The 17,936-nt window shown below is 37.1% G+C and overlaps 2 long non-coding RNA genes across 5 annotated transcripts in view; both read left to right on the top strand.

Moving 5' to 3' along the window:
• Positions 1–2,216, top strand: part of LOC122688015 — a 61,392-nt gene extending 59,176 nt beyond the window's left edge. Inside the window, exons 14-15 of the long non-coding RNA XR_006339300.1 lie at positions 1,526–1,615; positions 1,952–2,216. This is a non-coding gene — a long non-coding RNA (uncharacterized LOC122688015). The remainder of the gene's footprint in view (positions 1–1,525; positions 1,616–1,951) is intronic.
• A 588-nt stretch (positions 2,217–2,804) lies between these two features.
• Positions 2,805–17,936, top strand: part of LOC122688014 — a 29,271-nt gene continuing 14,139 nt past the window's right edge. For all 4 annotated transcript variants that reach the window (XR_006339296.1, XR_006339298.1, XR_006339297.1 and 1 more), the window contains exons 1-10: positions 2,805–2,986; positions 3,224–3,297; positions 6,104–6,161; positions 6,522–6,645; positions 10,441–10,516; positions 11,059–11,185; positions 11,319–11,375; positions 11,821–12,517; positions 13,192–14,118; positions 15,049–15,125. This is a non-coding gene — a long non-coding RNA (uncharacterized LOC122688014). The remainder of the gene's footprint in view (positions 2,987–3,223; positions 3,298–6,103; positions 6,162–6,521; positions 6,646–10,440; positions 10,517–11,058; positions 11,186–11,318; positions 11,376–11,820; positions 12,518–13,191; positions 14,119–15,048; positions 15,126–17,936) is intronic.

Consider the following 17,936-nt stretch of genomic DNA (forward strand, 5'->3'; position numbering starts at 1 on the left):
TTTGTTTGATGCTAAAAAGAAATGAAGCTGTGTGACTGTTGTATATGTGTGTAAAGACAGTTGTAGCTTGTGTGTAAAGACAATTGTAGCTTGTGTTATTAATAGTATCAACAATAACAGCCAATATTTTTTTCATTCAATGACCAATCCTTAAGTTCCAAAAATGTGTGGAACTATTTAGCTAGCTACTTATCATATACTGGTAAATAAAGCAAAGAAATCTGCCCGTGGGGAACTTAAATTCTACAGATGGGAAATAAAAATGAGCAGTGAGCATGACAAATAAGGAAATCCTATTGTGTAAGAAGTTTTGGAGGAAGATTCTAAACAATTGAAAATGGCCCATGTCGGGGCTTGGTGTTTTGAGAAAATATAAAGTGGTCAGTCTGATGCTGAAGTGCAGTGAGCAGGGGAAGTAGCAGGAAATGAAGCAGATGAGATGGAGGAGGTGGCAGGGAAGATTAGGTTGCGCATTGTAGGGTGAGTTTCAGCATAGGATTTGATTTATGGTGTGATGGAAGGAAGCTATTAAAGGGTGCTCAGTGAGGAGGGATGTAATGTAACTCACATTTTAACTGGATCACTCTGACTCGTTTGTGAGGAAGACCTTAAAGGGGCAATGAAGTGAGAAGGAGTGCCTTTAGGGGGGCTTTGGTGGGGTGTGGGGGACTGGAGGAGAGGTGGTGGAGATGTGGTCAATTTTGAGTATAGTTTGGAGAGAAGCCAGTGAGGAGTAAAAGGAAGAAATACTACTCAACCCTTAAAAAAAGAAGAAATCTTGCCATCTGCAACCAACAGGACAAACCTTAAGGGTCACAGTGATCATTTTGTAATGTATAAAAATATTGAATCACTATGTAGTAACTTGAAACTTATATACTATTGTAGGTCAATTAATAATTAAAAAGGGGAAAAAGATGAATTTATCCATAATAAAATCACCTTCTCTTTGGCATAGGGAAGGGACATGAAGAGGAGAAATGTAGTAAGTCTTCTCACCCGTGTTAATTATGACCACAAGCCCAGGGAACTGCACACCCAAAGAAGCATTTGGGCAGCATTTTAGTTTTATGCTATTTTTTAATTCATAAAGAAACAGACCGAAAAGGCAGGGTGAGTGGTGGCATTCAGTATTGCTTTTTCAAGGATAATAAAGCGTTTCCCCCCACTCCCAAAAAAATGTGTTGGTGGATGTGGGACTGGAGCCTATTTCAGGCCGCGAGCCCATATTCTGTCAACGATGACATTATCCTAAATTATATTGACTTAAACACATGACGCCTTAGGAGAATGGAAAATAGACTTTTGCATTAGCCTAGCAGGGGAGTGACACAAATGAACCTAGAAAGACCAGTTGGAAAATTTGCAACTATAAGACATAGAGTTTTAATGCCATGGGTGCTAGATCACTGGAGGGTTTTAAACAGGAGACTAGCATGGAGAGATGTGCTTTCAAACAATACCTCTACTGAAATGACAGATTACATTTTATACCGATGCTTTTCTTTCTCAACTTTCTTGCAAGTGATCTCCTATTTACTAGATGATGAGCGACAGCCAATTGCCTGCTAGAGGAGAGTTGCATCACTATACCAGAAATGTAAAGAGAAAAAAAGTAAGTATTGGTGTTTTGTTTTCTCCAAAATAGTTTCTTGAAGCTCACCTGGCCTCCCATCAACACTTTTGAAAGACAAAACAAGTTCCTTTGCAAAAGATGCATTTATGGAAAGAAGATAAGATTCTTGAGAATCAACAGCAGGACCTTAATAAAGAAAGGACTAAAGTTTATTTAAACACTTTAAACTGGGAAAAGAGCAGGCGCACACAGTGAGGGTCACTTCAATAAGATGAGGTATCCTGGGAGAGGAGACTTGGATGCATTTGCTATGTTGGAGGAGGGCAGGCCCAAAAGTTGCCATTTGCACTATGCTGTCTGGGCTTTTTCTTTCAGCAGATTAACACTCTCAGAGGCCCTTGGATGAAGAGTATGAAGACCTTGAGGAATTAGTGGCAGCGAAGGCAGTGAGCCTTCCCCCAACTCGGGCATCTCAGCTATGGGTGAGTCAGGACCACAGTGTGAAGCCAGCGTCACTTCCTTCTGCAGCCCCTGGGCTCCCTTTTGGCTGCAGGGCTGAAGAGGAGGAAGACAAAAGCAAGCCGTACTGGGGAGTCTGGTGAAGAGTCTGGGTAATGAAGGCTCAAACTGAGGCTCTGGACAGGCCTATGTTTCAGGTTTGTAGTTTACCAATTTCGTCAATTTTATCTTGAAGATTTTAAAACTTAGGCTGTTTTCCCCTACTATCCATGTAATACAAAATAGCTTTTTCATTGGCATGGGAATTAAAAAGAAAATTAGTCTAAGCAAAACATAATTAGAAAGATAAACATACTTCCTTCTTAAGCATATGATATATGTACAAGCCTAATGGAAAGTAGCCTGCCTTCTCTGCAATTCAGTATTATCTGTATCACAGCTACCCATTCCCACCCCTCCCTCTGAGACCCATTACAGAAGATGATAATGAGTTGACTAGATGCAGCGAAGTCAAATTAAGCAGTGATAGAACCAGCAAGAGTTACATGAATTCTTTCCTTCCCACTCAGCAGATGATTCTCTCATAGGCTCTTCTGTAAGCTGGTGGTTGGACCAGTTTTGGAAATTAATTAGTCAATTAATTGCTGTGAACCTAGGCAAGAGTGCAGCCTAAAAAGGGATCACCAGTAGCCTTCTCTCATCCTTTCCCTCTAACTTTCCCTCTTGGGAGTCTGGCAGAGCATAAAGATGCCTGGCATTCTGATTCAGGGTTTTATGTCTGAGATCTTCCGAAGGACCCACTACTGGCACTAATGGAACACCTCATATTGGATGGAGAATCTGCAGAGCTTCATTACAGAACATCAGCATACTATTTCTGATCATCTGACAGCATTCTGGGTGCACTCACAATAATTGGCCCGTGTCAAACATTGTTCTCTTTCCACTTGTGTAAGTATGCAGAGATTTCTCTTGGATATCTTCTTTTCTAGTGTAAACGTTGGAAAAAGCATGAGCAAAATTCCCATCTAAGCTTTTCCTAATTTTAGTTCTTTTAAAAAAAAGAATAATTTTAAGCATATTTAAGCCAATGTAAATTACATTTTTCCCTAAGCACATTTACATACCAAGCTATTCTGTAGTCCATCAAGAAAAATGACACAGTCTACATTTAAAATTATTTTCTAGGATTGGGAATGACTGCAAGTTGGCCCCACCCTTATTCTCTGCCAAATCCTGCTGGTTGCAAAGCTCTCATTTTTGTAAGTCTGTGGGTTGAGAAAATGGGGGATGTTGCTGAAGACGTGAGAATAGAGAAATTCAGTTATGTTAGCATAACGTTTTGTGATAATTTTTTGTCCAGGTGAACCTAATAGCTTCATCAGCAGTGCAACATGTATAGTTTTTGTTCGCTTAATAAAGAGTATAGTGAAGCATCTGAAACAACCTGCATGCCCAATAATGAATAGATGATCTGTTAAAATAAATTATGGCACATGAATTTAGCAGCATATTATATAATTATAATGTGAAAATTATAAAGTTCTACAGAAACATAAAAATGCTACAATGTAGGAAAAGGAAGCAGAATAAAAAATTCTATCATTCTGTGTTACAAGTATGAAAAATTATGGAAATGTTCATAGAAAAAGAGAAACTAGCTTATTCATTGAGATGGCATAATTATTAAATTTTTTCTCTAAAATGTTTCCATTTATGGGTCTCCTGATACAATGCACTGAGAAGGGTGCATCACTTATGTCAGTACCCTTGCTAGAAAATGCATAAACTGACTCTAGTCATGAGAAAACATCAGACACACTCAAAATGAGGGCCAGTATACAGAACAGCTGACCTATACTCTTCAAAAATACCAAAGCCATGAAAGACAAAGGAGGAATGAGGCCCTGTTCTAGATTACAGAGACTAAAGGGACATCAAAAATGATGTGATCCTAAACCATAGAAAAAATTGTAACTGACTCTACTAGGACTGGTATACATTGGCTAATTTCAAAGGAAACTCATTTCTTAACAGAAATGATTGAACTTTTAGCTCACACTCACTTATAACAAAGCATTTATGTAGAAAATAATTAATGATCAGATATTTTGTCATAAAAATTCAGTATTTAAGTATAATTTGTAGATAGTGGTATAATGGTAAAGTTTTAAATTTCAGTATTTTTAACTACTTTATTATAAAACTGTAATTTTATTCTAAGATTTTATTATATTTTTCCTTTGGCCTTTCTGACTTTTTATAGTCAAAATTTCCTGAAGTAAGTTACTCTGTGTTGCTTTATATTTTTCAGAAAGTTTAATAATCTTTATAGCCCTTGTCAATATTCCAGGAAAAAAATAGAATAGTAGTCGTCTAACAATGGCAAATAATTGGTCAGATTATTGCTCTTTCTTGGCTTAGGGATACCAAATTTGTAGCATGTTAAACTTTCAATGGCAGCAAGGATGTTCTTCTTTTGAATAAAATAACCAGAATTTAACATTTTCATGTTACTTGATGAGAATGATCTAGTTGCAGTTGAGCTAAAAACAAAAGAAAAAACAGCAGCAACAGGAACAAAAGCAAAGGAAATATACTCCTGTTGTTATTATTATTATTTCAGTGTTACATGAGGGCAAAAGAGAGAAAGACTCATTATATTGTAACTCTCTTCTTGGATTGAAATCTTCTGTATACATTGGGCTTGGGATCCAATTTATCCACCTAAATTACTCTTTGTCTTCTAGTCAATAATGTAGCTGCCATTTTCATTTTGTATATGAAAACTGACTCTATTTTACTTACCCTAACAGCAAATTTAATGGGTTAGAATTAGAATTTAACAAAGATGTCACTCTGCTCTGGTAGATTATTTTCAGATCAATGGTAACAAAGAAAAATCCTACCATAGTACCTTACCTTAAGGTTATTTAATGTTTTGTTTCGTTCTTTTGGATTAACCATGATTGCAGAAAAGTCTTTATAGCCCAGAATGACAATTGTTACAGCTGTGATTGATTCGACAAATTGAAAACTGCACCCTGTTCTCATTCAGATCATCTTGAGACCACCAACTCAGATTTGTTGTTCAGAGTTAAGAGTTGGCCATGGTATGCAGTGGAAATAATTTGATCACCACAGGAATTCAGCTTCTGATTGGGCCCTTGCTGTGTTCTAATCAACCAAACTAATGAACTATATACACCGTATGTTTATCTACTAGGAAGCCTTGGATTTTTCCAGAGCCAGTGGTAATCAAGTTTGCCACTATTGTTCATATTTGATCATAAGAAAATCAAGTCTATTTATGCCCATATTAAAAAAAAATCACTGATTCCATGTATATATATGCCTGTCATTTACTTGCTTAATGTAAATGGACCCCACAGAGTTATACAATATTAACCTCCTTCAACACATAGTGTGAAGTGCAAAACTTTCCCTGGAATCCTTCCTCTCTTCGATGACATTTTTTTACACCTAAACTTGCATTTGTTCATGGTGGCATGAAGAAATTTATTACAGCTAATATTTATACATAATTCTGTAAAAACATACAAATTATTACTAGTTTTCTGGCTTGAGAGTATTTGACTTTCCCTGGTGGCTCAAAAGGTAAAGAATCTGGATACAGTGCAGGAGGCCCGGGTTCGATTCCCTCTGTCGGGAAGATCCCCTAGAGAAGGGAATGGCTACCCATTCCAGTATTCTTGCCTGGAGAATTCCATGGACAGAGGCGCCTGGTGGGTTAAAGTCCACAAAAAGTCACACATGACTGAGCGACTGAAAACAACAACAAACTCAACAACTCTTGGTTAAGAAGCTATTTTGTGCCAGGCATCATGTCATATACTAGAAGACAGGGAATGTGGAGATGGACAAAGGGGATGATTGCAGAGGGAAGGAGAATAACTTCATACTCAACATATATATTCTATTGATTTATCTTGTAGATAGAGTTATAGATGGGGTAAAGCTATTACCCTCAGAAGACAACAAATAGATATAAACATATATTTCTTGGTTTTATCAGTTAAGCTTTTCCTTCTCTCTTGGTTCACACAGACCACTCTGTGAGATGGATTGAAACTGTGAGAAAGTACCAAGTAATCCCTCCCCAACCGTAAGTACTACAAGAAAGTCTAGCCCGTGGACTTAACTTATGTATATTTTTCCAGAGAACTAGAATTAGAAAGGATAGGAAATTGTGGGTTAAATGAGGCTAGAAATAGAAGGTAGAGTAGATTTCAACGTAGGAAGTGAGGTTTTTACATTAAGATCTTGGAAGAGACTCTTATAGACAAAGCAGACGACATCCTTTCTCTGGAAGATTTTACATTTGAGGTTTAATATTACAATCTGACTTTGCCATGAGACAGGGAGTGGCTTTGCAAATTGTTAGATATTCAGTAATACAATGGAAAATAACAGCTTTTGCAAAGTGAGAGGGTGACCATTGTAAAAGATGCAATATTTTGTGCAGTCAGTAAAAGTGATATGCAAGAACTGAGCAGATCACAACAGACTCAACGACAAATGAAAGCCCATCCGTCTAGACCAGCTAATAACTGAAGAAAAGGAAAGGAAACAAAGTTGATGAATAATAGGTAAGTAAAACAGAATGACTTAATCATCAAATAATTTTAAAAGATCATGGGAAAAAACTGATAAAAACTAAGAATTCTTTTAAAAAATAATAAATGGTTAAATTTTGCTTTTAAATAAAAAATGAAGTATGAAATCCTGTATCTCTATAACATAATGAGAAAAAATAAAAGCCCAGTTCATCTAACTAACATTTGATTAATTTGATTCTTAGAACTAACATATTATAGTCTTATTTTTATTAAAAGTAAAATTAACTTATTTTATAATTTACAACTTTTTGACTTTTCATGAGAAAGTCTTAGTAAAACCATTCCCCAGCCCACTCCTCAGTAGTTACTGTTATATCAGACTCTGTTAAATGGATTTAAGTGGCTTTTATCTAATACCAGTGATCAAGAGCCTTCTTTGCATGAACAGCCCCCTCTGCCTTCTAACTTTGAGGTCCACCTAAGATAGAATTAACTTCACTTTCATTTTGGATAAGCAATTTGCAGAGTTACCTACATTTCCTATTATCATATTCATTTCACTGGATCCTAAGAATATCTTTTCATTTATGCTGCCTCTTTTGTAATTTATGCACAAAATTATTAGATAAAGTTAAACCTTTAGTATAAACATACTACTAATAGAACACTAGGACTAGAATAAAACATTTTTTTACATAAAAAGCTATGTTTACTGGAAATTTTCATATGTTAGATACATTTTTTTAGATTTAAGGAATAAGAAAGAAGACCCACTACCATTCCAATTGCCCAGCATTTATTCCCTCAATAGATATCTGTCACCCACTGTCCTCCCAGCACTCTCTTAGATGCTGAGGATTCCATTGGAACGAAAACAGACGACACAATCCAATCCTCACAGAACTTACATTCTAACAAGAAGTAGAAAATCAAATAATTGTCTATATTTGATTCTAACGGTAGATATAGTGTGTGTGTGCTTACTCACTCAGTTGTATCTGACTCTCTATGAGTCGATGGACTGTAGCCCTCCAGGCTCCTCTCTTCATGGGATTTCCCAGGTGAGAATACTGGAATGGGTTGCCATTTCCTCCTCCAGGGGATCTTCCCGACCCAGGGATCAAACCTGTTTCTCCTGCATTGGCAGGTAGATTTTTTACCACTGATCCACCTGGGAAGTCCAAGCAATAGTATTATGGAGAAAACACAAGAATGGGGTAAAAGAGTATTGGGTGGGAGTCACAAGCTTAAATAAATGGATTAAAAAAGGTAATATTTGAACTAGGAGTTGAAATAGGTAAGGTGATGCTGGAGATTCTGGCCAATGCAAAAAATAACTTTTAAAAAGGGACCAAGAGAGATAAGGGTAGAAGTGAAGAGGTACAAACTCTTGTCAGAAGATGCTCTGGTCACTGACATAGAAAATCGACACAAAATAATTCATGTTAATAAGAATTCAGCAAATTTCCAAGAATTAAAGCAAGCTAAAAATCTTTTAACACCTCTTTACATCAGTTAAAAACAAGTTAAAACACAATAGAAAATTACACAGCATTCATGTGAATATCTTGAATTTAACAGAGAATGCATAAGACTTACATGCACAATACATGCTTTAAAAGCTCTACTAAAGCACTTTAGATACCTAAATCAGTGGAAAGCAGCACTATTTTGTGTCAGTTCTCTCCAAATTAATGTAGATATTGATTATTCAATATTGCTAAAAAAATTCTAACAAGATTTTACTGGGGAATTTGAAAAACTGATCCTAAAAATTATATTGAAGATCAATGGCTCACAATTAGGAAAGGCACTTTTAATAAAAGAAACCCAAGCTATCGTATTAGGCTTCCCTGGTGGCTCAGAGGTAAAGAATTTGCCTGTGGTGCAGTAAGACATGGGTGTGATTCCCTGAGGGAAGATCCCCAGAGAAGGAAATGGCAACCCACTTCAATATTCTTGCCTGGGAAATCCCATGGACAGAAGGAGTCTGGTGGGCTCACTTCTATAGGGTTGTAAAGAGTTGGACACAATGTAGTGACTAAACAACAATAAAGCTATTAAGACATCACAAAAGTATATTAATTAAAAGAATATGGCATGAGCATAGAAACAGATAAAGAAACCCATTGAATTAAGAATAGATTTGTTCAGCAAATCCTTATATATGTGAGAATTTGGTATACACTTCAGCTGGCATGAAAACTCAGTGGTAAAGGAAAGAATATTTGTTAAATCACATTAGAAAAACTGACTACGTAGAGAAAAATGACTGAGACTACCTCAAAGCGTATTACAAAATAAACTCCAAATGGTCTATAGAGCTAAATTTGAAGAGCAAATTTATAATTTTAATGAGAGATATGACTCTTTCAGCTTTTGTAAAAAGATTTCTAAAAATCATCAACTAATTTCCAAAGCATCCAAGCTCTGAATTGAAGCTCTCTGTTTTTCTACCTTTTCTTGATAATGTTTACATCCAGGAGGAGGTTAGATTTTCTAAGAGAGGGTGTCCAACTCTGTAAAAATAGGGAGAGTTGGTTTAGAAGAGGCCATTAGATTTGGTATTCAGGAACTTGTCTGAAACTTTAGCCAGCTGGGGACATAGCCTTACAGGGAGGTCGGCTCAGTGCTCCGTGATGACCTAGATGGGTGGGATGGGGGTAAAGTTGGGAAGGAGATTCAGGAGGGAGGTGATGTATGTATACATATAGCTGATACATTTCATTGCACAGCATAAACTAACACAACATTGTAAAGCAATTATACTCCAAATAAAAGGAACCCAAAGCATTTTGGATGTTCTGTAGGTGGGCTCAGCTTGACTAAATATCTGGCAACAAACAAGTATTACTCAGCAAGCCATTGAGAAATACACAACTGTTGAGTTTATTTTTGTTTTATTTAGAGATGCAGACGAGCTCCTGCAGCCAAAGCAAAACTTGGATCCACTTTGGATTTTGGTCTCTGAGTTTAAATTCACTCTTTTGTTTTTATGAAAGATTTGACGGTACTTTTGACAATCACTGGTTTTCCCCAGGGTCCTAACTAACATTATCTCCCTTCACAAAATAGGCTCTCAAAGCCAGGCTGTGGTGAATAATTCCTGAAAACACAATATTCATGCGACTCCTGCCTCCTCGATTACTTCAATGTTATCTTTTAAACATTCTAGAGGGAAGGCTCTACAAACCCAAGATATCTGGTTCTATACGAGAAGGGATCATAAAGAAAAGGGTTTCATAAAACCATTGTTATTTATTTTGCCAAGGGAATTGATTGTATTCCTTTCTGTTCACGTAATTCATTCTTAATGGTAAGAGCTTTATTGTAGTAAGTATTTTTCAAGTCTTTGGAATTTAGGAGTAAGTACACAAAATAATCCATCCAGTGCTCCAAATCATGGGTCAGAGGGTAGGAAGCATTCTGTATGTATGTCACCCTGTAGAGAGAAAACTGCTGTTAATTTACATAAGGAGAATAGAGTTTATCTCTAGCAAAAGAGGATTTTCTCATTGCATGACTGCTTTTGGGAACAGAATTGGAGGGCAGAAGAAGAACAGGTTTCTTCTGAACATGTGAAAAGTAAATTTGTTTTCAGAAGGAAAAATAGACTCTCTTTAAAAGTAGTGAGTCTCATGCAACTAGAGGTATTTAAGCAGAGGATGGGTAATCAGAAAAGAAGAGAAAAACTGTAAAAGCTTTCAGAGGGCCCAACTGCCTTCCCAAAGCATCAGTGGATTGGCTTCAGTTTAAGCAGACAGCTTTCAGCGGCAGGGGAGTCGGGGGCACGTGGAAGCTTTCACATTCTCCTTGGCTCCATAGGACCCTGTCAAAGGTGGAGAACCAGAAGGAACAACATGAGAAATGAAAGGTATAACCATCAAGGGGAGCAATACAGGTATGGGAAACTTCTGTTGTTTTCCCTACATGAGAAACATGTGTGACTGTGTTCATACCATTCATCCTTGTTTGAGTCCCTCTCCTCTGACCCCATCTCCACCCATGAAAATTCAACCAGTGTTCCTGTCCCAAATCAAACGGAACTTCCCCATAAAATAACTCCCTGATTCAGAAAACAAAATTAATATAGTAATTTTCTGATTCAGGCTTCCCATAGATGTTTTCATTTATTCAGTTTTAGCACTTAACAGGGACTTCTCTTGCAGCCTTTAGCTTATTCTAAAAGTACCTTTCATCTACTGAAGTTTAAATTTTTGAAGACAGAGAATGTGTCTAGTAGATCCTTACACCTCAAATGTGTAATGACACCTCGATGTGTAACTCTCTACCTTGTAGCCAGTGCATTTCATAGATGGATACTAAATGAATGGGAGAATGAATGGAACATTCTGAAGAGAAGGAAAATGTCCAAGTGGCTTCCTGGTAGCAGGGTGCTTCTGTCTCCCTTTCCTTTGATCAGACTTCTTTCTTTTATTTCAGACTTTGGGCTGGAAAATGACAGGATCAAGAAAACAGTAGAGACACAAAGTTGGGAGGTTTGTTGAAAGCACGTGCAACTCCATGAAATAAGTTTCAGAGATCAAGGTGAAACTTCTTCCCCCTTCAGGTAAGGAAAAAACTGTGTGTGAGCAGAATTAGAAAGAGGCAAAAGACCAAGTGAAATATCATCACTCATCATAAATGGTATTAAAATAGAACCACTGAGAATATTATTGAGACAATGACTTTCTTTCCAAAAGGGTAAACCCTGTCAACAGCAGGAGATAAAAACCGCAGTCAATAGCACTGAGCGAAAGGTAAGATTTCAGGCAACTTAAAAAGAAAAAAAGTCTTTAAAGATATTAGTGACTCTTTTCCACATTTCCATGAAGGTTCTACCCATAAGGAAAATATTCCCCTGTATTCCATAGCAATATATCTTATTTTTTTAATATGCAGCAACACCAGCCAACTGTTGAGGTAGAGACACTGAACAGCTACCTTGGCAGTCGGGTCTTAATATCCATTCAGAGGGTTAACTTTCAGCAAAGCCAAAAAGATGACAGCCAGATAAAACAGTCAGTCCTCAGGGTGGAAAATCATGTTGCCAGTGCCAGGCCAGCCAAAATATAATTTCTCCTGTGTCTTCTCTCTCCAGGAAGTACTCCTGAAAAACACCTTTCCAGCACAATAGTCATGGAATCCAATTATATATTTTTAGACACCACTAACCCTTCTTTTTTTTATTTCTTCCATTTCAAGAAAACTCTCCACATCTGGAAAGAACAGCAACGAAGAACAGGAATTGGCGCGTTCATGCGCAGCTCCTACCGGGCATGTTTTGTTTAATTTCCTCCGTCTTTATGACATTTTCCTATGCTGCTACTCCAGACGTTCAATAAAACACCTCACCGCCGAGAAACCATAGGGGAAGGAAAACCTAAAGAAAATCTGATGGAAGATCTGAGAGTGAGATGACCTCAGCCACGAGCACAGGCCTCAGGAGCGTATGTTCCGGCCCCTAAGCACCGCTTCCCCGGGTCTCTCCTTGGTCTGTGCGCATCAACGCTGCCTCGGTGTGCACTCTGATCCGCCGCCAGACGAACGGGCATGCTGTCCTTCTGAGCTTGTTTTCTGCAGCCTGTCTTCCTTGCAGTGTCAGAAAGACCACAAAAGGCTGTATTGTCTATTCAGTTTTCCAAACTTCAGCCATCCAGTCCACGATCAGTTTTTCCCCCGGGGCAGTTGAGAAGTCATTTCTATCTTTTTGTTTATTAAGAAGCAAGAACCAGCTATGAATACAATCTAGAGCAAGAGTATGGTCTAGCGTAGACAGGGAAGAACCAGATATGAGATAAACAGGTCAAAACCCGAGCCATGACCTCAGCTGGAAGCATGATGGAGAAGCAGGCCAAACGCAGTGCCTAGGGAAAGCCATCTGTTTAGAAAAAGATGTCAGGTAGGTAAAGAACACTTAGCACCTAGTCTCTCTTCATTAAGGGAAAAAAAACAAACCTGGCTTTTGCTTACTTACAATATGTGAATGAGTTTTAGATCCTTGTCGAATAGGTTGGGAGAGTCCATGAGGGTGCTAGGTGTCCACAACATGTGAGACAGAAAGGCACAAAATGGGGAGTGTTGACCTTAGACTGCCGATCACTTCTCCAACAAAAACAAAAATGGGTTTAATCAGGAGCAGCAAAGAATTGCCATGGCGAGCCACTCACAAGTCTATTCATAGCAAGCAGAGAAGAACTTTTAAAGAGGGGGGAAGGAAGCTGAGAGATCTGTACTAAACAGAGAGTCTATTGGAGGAATTGAGAGTTCTAAGTATAATGGCTTTTCACCCGCTGAGCTGCCACAGTCTCTCATTGGCTGAGCTCTTGCCAGGCATGAAGAGGAAGTCTGTCTTCTTCCTGTTGAGATCTGCAATCTTTTAGGCCAGAGAGCACCCCCTTCTGGCTTCCTGACTCTATTTTAATTAAGATGGCTTTTAAAATATATCTGTGTTATGGTGAGTGAGGGCTCCTCCTCAGTTGCGGCGGGCAGGCTTCTCACTGCAGTGGCTTCTCTCGTTGCAGAGCTGAGGCTCGGGGCATGCAGGCTTCTCATTGCTGCGGCTTCTCGTTGCAGATCGCAGGCTCGGGGCACGCAGGCTTCAGCAGTGGTGGAGCGGGCTCAGCAGTTTGGGCTTCGAGACTTGGAGCACAGGCTCAACAGCTGTGGCGCCCGACCTTAGCTACTCCGCAGCATGTGGGATCTTCCTGGATCAGGAATTGAACCTGTGTCTCCTGCATTGGCAGGGGGATTCTTTACCACCCAGCCACCAGGAAAGCCCAAGATGTCTTTTCATTAATTTTTACAAGAGGTTAAGAACTCTAAAGCCCAATTGTGATAATTCTCTAAACTTTTCTGGGGACAACTCTTTATTTAAATAGAGTTTTAAATAGCCTAAATTAACTTTTTCCTTCACTACTCTTTCTCCCTGCCAGTTAAAAGAGAATTTCTTGTCATCTCTCTATTGGGAATAAAGAAATTCCTTGGCTTTTTTCCTTATTCATCAAATACTTATTACCTGTATTCAATCAGTACAAGTCCTATGTTAGACACTGAGATCAGAATGGTTGTATTTTTAACTTTTAAAGTTTTATTATGGAAATAGCATTTAACATGAGATCCACCTCTTTACATTCTTTAAGTGTACAATATATTATCATTGACTATAGGTACAATATTGTACATCATAGATACCTCATATAAATGGAATCAAGCCATATCTGTCTTCTGTAGTTGGCTTGTTTCACTTAGTATCTCCTTCAGGATTGTTCACATGATTTAGTATTGCAGAATTCATATCTTTTTAAAGGCTACATAGTATTCCATTTGATGCACATACCACAGTTTCTTTATACATTTATCTGTTAATGGAGTTTTAATTTGTTTCCACAACTGGGCTATTATGAATGCTGCTGCAATGAACACAGGAGTGGTAAAACCTTTTTGGATTCTGATTTCAATTTTTGGGGGTAAATCCCAGACGTGGAATTGCTGGATCTCAAGGTAATTCTGCTTTTATTTACTTATTTTTAATTGCATAAAGTGGACAATATGATGTTTTCTTTCAGGAATTTTATGGTTTCAGGCCTTGTGTTTAAGTCTTTAATCCATTTAGTTGACTTTTATGTATAGTGTAAGATAGGGGCCTATAAACAAACCCTTGACTAATTATTCCCTTCCTTCTTTCTGTAAACCTTTTTTCCTCTTTACTTCCTCATTTTCTCCATTCCTTTCCTAATTTGATCAAGAAGCTGTTAGGTAAAGATGTGAGAAAAGTGTCATCCATACAGTGTTATGGGCAGTACCTAAGGTGGGGGGCTTTTAGAATCTGAGTGAGGTAGGAGAGTTTCTGGGGGCTGGGGTGCATGGGGGTAGGGGGCAGCCTGGCCTGGTTACTCCGGGATGAGACAGTTGAGGACTGAAGACTGAGTGGGGTGAGGATGGCATCCATGTAGAGGAATGAAGCGGTAGCAACTGGTGCAGGGTATTCAGAAACCAAGCAACCTGGGAAGTTTCTGTGCCACAGTGGTGAGGAGATGGGGAGGATAAAGAGGAGGGTGATGGTGGCTCTGATATGAGTTCAGTACTTAAGCAGGTAAATAATCAAACAGTTATTTATCTTGAGAAAAGTTGAGTCTAATTTATTGCTGTTGGGAAAGAGAGTTACAGCATGGAAAAAAGAGAAAATGGGAATAAACCCTGGAGTGTTGGGTTAAATATGGAAATATTAATGTGAATTTAATTTTCAATAGATTAGAAGGAAAAAATGAAGGAGGGAACAAAGGAAGGAAGGGAGAAAGGGAGATGTGGGGATAGATGATGTAATTCTATATTGTATAGTTCTTACATACCCTAGGTCTGTCTGAGAGAGCTTGGGAGCAGAGATACCCCAATAGCAATGAGCATATTGTTCACTCAGATCTTCCTTTGTAGATATCATTCTCCACTAAAAGGAACTACAGCTCCTTGGAGGAATTTCTGATTCCTGGGCTGGGAAAGGGAAAAAACAGGTGAGTCAGGAAAAGCTTGATGTGCCAAAAAATAAAGAAATGTTCGTTCCCTTAGTGATGGAACCATGTCAAAAGGATACACAAACTACATTTAGATCCCCACTAGTCAAATCTGGAACACCCTGAGCATTAAAATAAGAAATACTAGCAATATATTAGAATCAATTGAATAAAATGGAAATCTACAAGTTCATGCAGACCTGAATACATGAATAAATGAATGAATAAATGGAAGAGTTGAAAGATTTTCATAACAGAGGAATGCCAAGTAATAGAGAACTATAGAATAAAATAATCACTTGTCAATCATCAGAGTAATAAGTAACTCAGCCAAAAACATCAATGCATGTAAAACATTTTGGTGAGAGTTAAATGATGTACAAAATATTACTATAGATTCAAAGCTCTTCTGCACAAAATACTTATCAATTACAAAGGCAAAAGAGAATCTTTACAACTGGGGAAACTGAAAGAAAATACCTTTTGTCAAGTGCTTATGTTTAATATCCCCAGTAATGGCATGCATTGAACTTACTTATAAGTTGACAGAATGCAATGAGAATAATTCAGTATTACTTTTCTGATACTTCTACCCAAAATACGTAATTTGAATCTAGTCATGAAGAAGAATCACACAAGCTCAAATTGAGGGACATTCTATAAAATAACTTAACTACAGTTTCTAAAAGCGTCAAATCATCTAAGTCAAGATGGAGGAACAGATCCAGTGTGAACTGAACTTAATGGATATGCCAACTAAACACAACTGGATCCTTTCCTAGAAAGGATATTATTGGAAAATGGTGAAATGTGAGTCAGGTCTGGAGATTAGATGGTAATAATGTATCCATGTTAAATTCCTGATTTTGATGGTAATTCTGTATATGTGAAACTGTCCTTGTTTGTTGGAAATTCATACTTAATATATTTGGGGTACCAGGTTGGCAAATGAAAATTATTTAGGAAATTAAATTAAAATTATTTAGGAAAAAGAAAAAATGTTCCTGCTATTATTCTTTTTGTTTTTTTAAGTTTAAAGTTACTTAAAAATTTAAACACGTATACACACCACCCACACATAGTAGTACAGATAAACTGGGGAGATCTACACAAGACCTGTATGTAGATCCTATCAATGTTATATCCTGGCTGTGATATTGTACTATAGCTTTGAAAAATGCTTCTACTGGGGAAAACTGATTTAAAAGTAAGAAGAAATTTCTGTATCATTTTTTTACAACTCCATGTGAATCCCCTATTATCTCAAATTTTTATAATTATAAAGAAGCTTCAGCAAGTTAGATTAAGGAAAATAAAATTTACTGAGCATAATCTCTCATTAATCTTTTTTTATCTTTATTTTTTATTGACTTTACAATATTAGTTTTAGGTATACAACATACAATATCTTTACCAGTTATATTCCACTTAAAAGTATTGTAAAATACTGACTATATTCCATGGGCTATTCATTACATCTCTGTATCTTATTTATTTTCTTAAGTTTTTTTTTTTAAAATTTAAAACAATTTTTTATTGTAATTGATTTACAATGTTGTATTGGTTTCTGCTATGCAGTAAAGTGAATCAGTTATACATATACATATATTCACTCTCTTTAAGATCCTTTTTCCATATAGGTCGTTACAGAGTATTGAATAGAGTTTCCTGTACTGTACAGGTCTTTACTAGTTATCTATTTTATATTCAGTTATTGAATCTTTATAATGGCCTATGACAGTGATATTATGCTTACTATTCAGATCAAGGAAGCCAGGTTTAAGTAATGTTAAAAATTTGACTGTGAGTAAATAGAAGAAATGGGGATTGGAATAGAATTTTGTCTTGTTTTACATCTATAAAAAAAAAATTACTAGAAAAAAATCCAGAAAAAAGATTCTAAGTGCACCGTATCACTGCTACTGTTGGAAACTTGTTGGTAAATGCATACTTTTGTCAAATATAGAGTTAAAAGGTAAAAATTAATACCCACTAAATTTTATAGTCAGGCCATGGAGTAAACACTTGATTTTTATGATTCCACAAAACTCAAAATTCATTATAAATCTACAAATAATATTTTCACAATTCAGCTACAAAGAGCATCCTAAGATCCTAAATGGAGCCTAAAGTGCATGAGAAATGTCTGGTATTTTCGTGCTTGACATTACAATTTATAAACCAGACAGCTAACAGTAAATATGAGAGAACTCAAGAGCAGTATGAGAATACAGGAATTGAAATGAGATGTGGGAGTGAAAGTACTGGTTATCTAAGTAGGAGGTTCTCTTCTTTAAAATTAGCACAGGTTTAGTGCTGGATGTATGCAATATGCTTTCTGAGGGAAGATTGATTCTTCTATAGAAGATGGAGCATAGCAAGGTGAATTAAATTGTTGCCAACACTAGAATCCAGATACAACCCTTTAGACATATCACTTTTTGGCTGAAACATTGTAAAAGAAGAATGGCTGTAAAATGGGGAAGTATTTCATGTCAATATGTGGAAGCAAATTGGGAGACCAATTACCGATACAGTGTGGCAGTAATAAACAGTATTAAAAATATTAATTCGAGGGAGTAGATCTTTTTCCTATCACGGTGAGCACATTTTTTACTTTCTCTCTGGCCCCAACAAGGAAAAAAATAGATTGTGACATCTGAGTTCATCTAGGAAAGTTCAAGCATTTAACTAACTTTCTCCTCCAACCTAATATAGAGCTTAGAATATTCTTCACTGAAAGAATGCTTCAAAGATGAGGAATCATAGTCATAAAAGCCTCTATTAGGTGTGTGCGTGTGTGTTAGTCAC

This window comes from Cervus elaphus, chromosome 32 (assembly GCF_910594005.1).
Source record: "Cervus elaphus chromosome 32, mCerEla1.1, whole genome shotgun sequence".
Classification (NCBI taxonomy): Eukaryota; Metazoa; Chordata; class Mammalia; order Artiodactyla; family Cervidae; genus Cervus; species Cervus elaphus.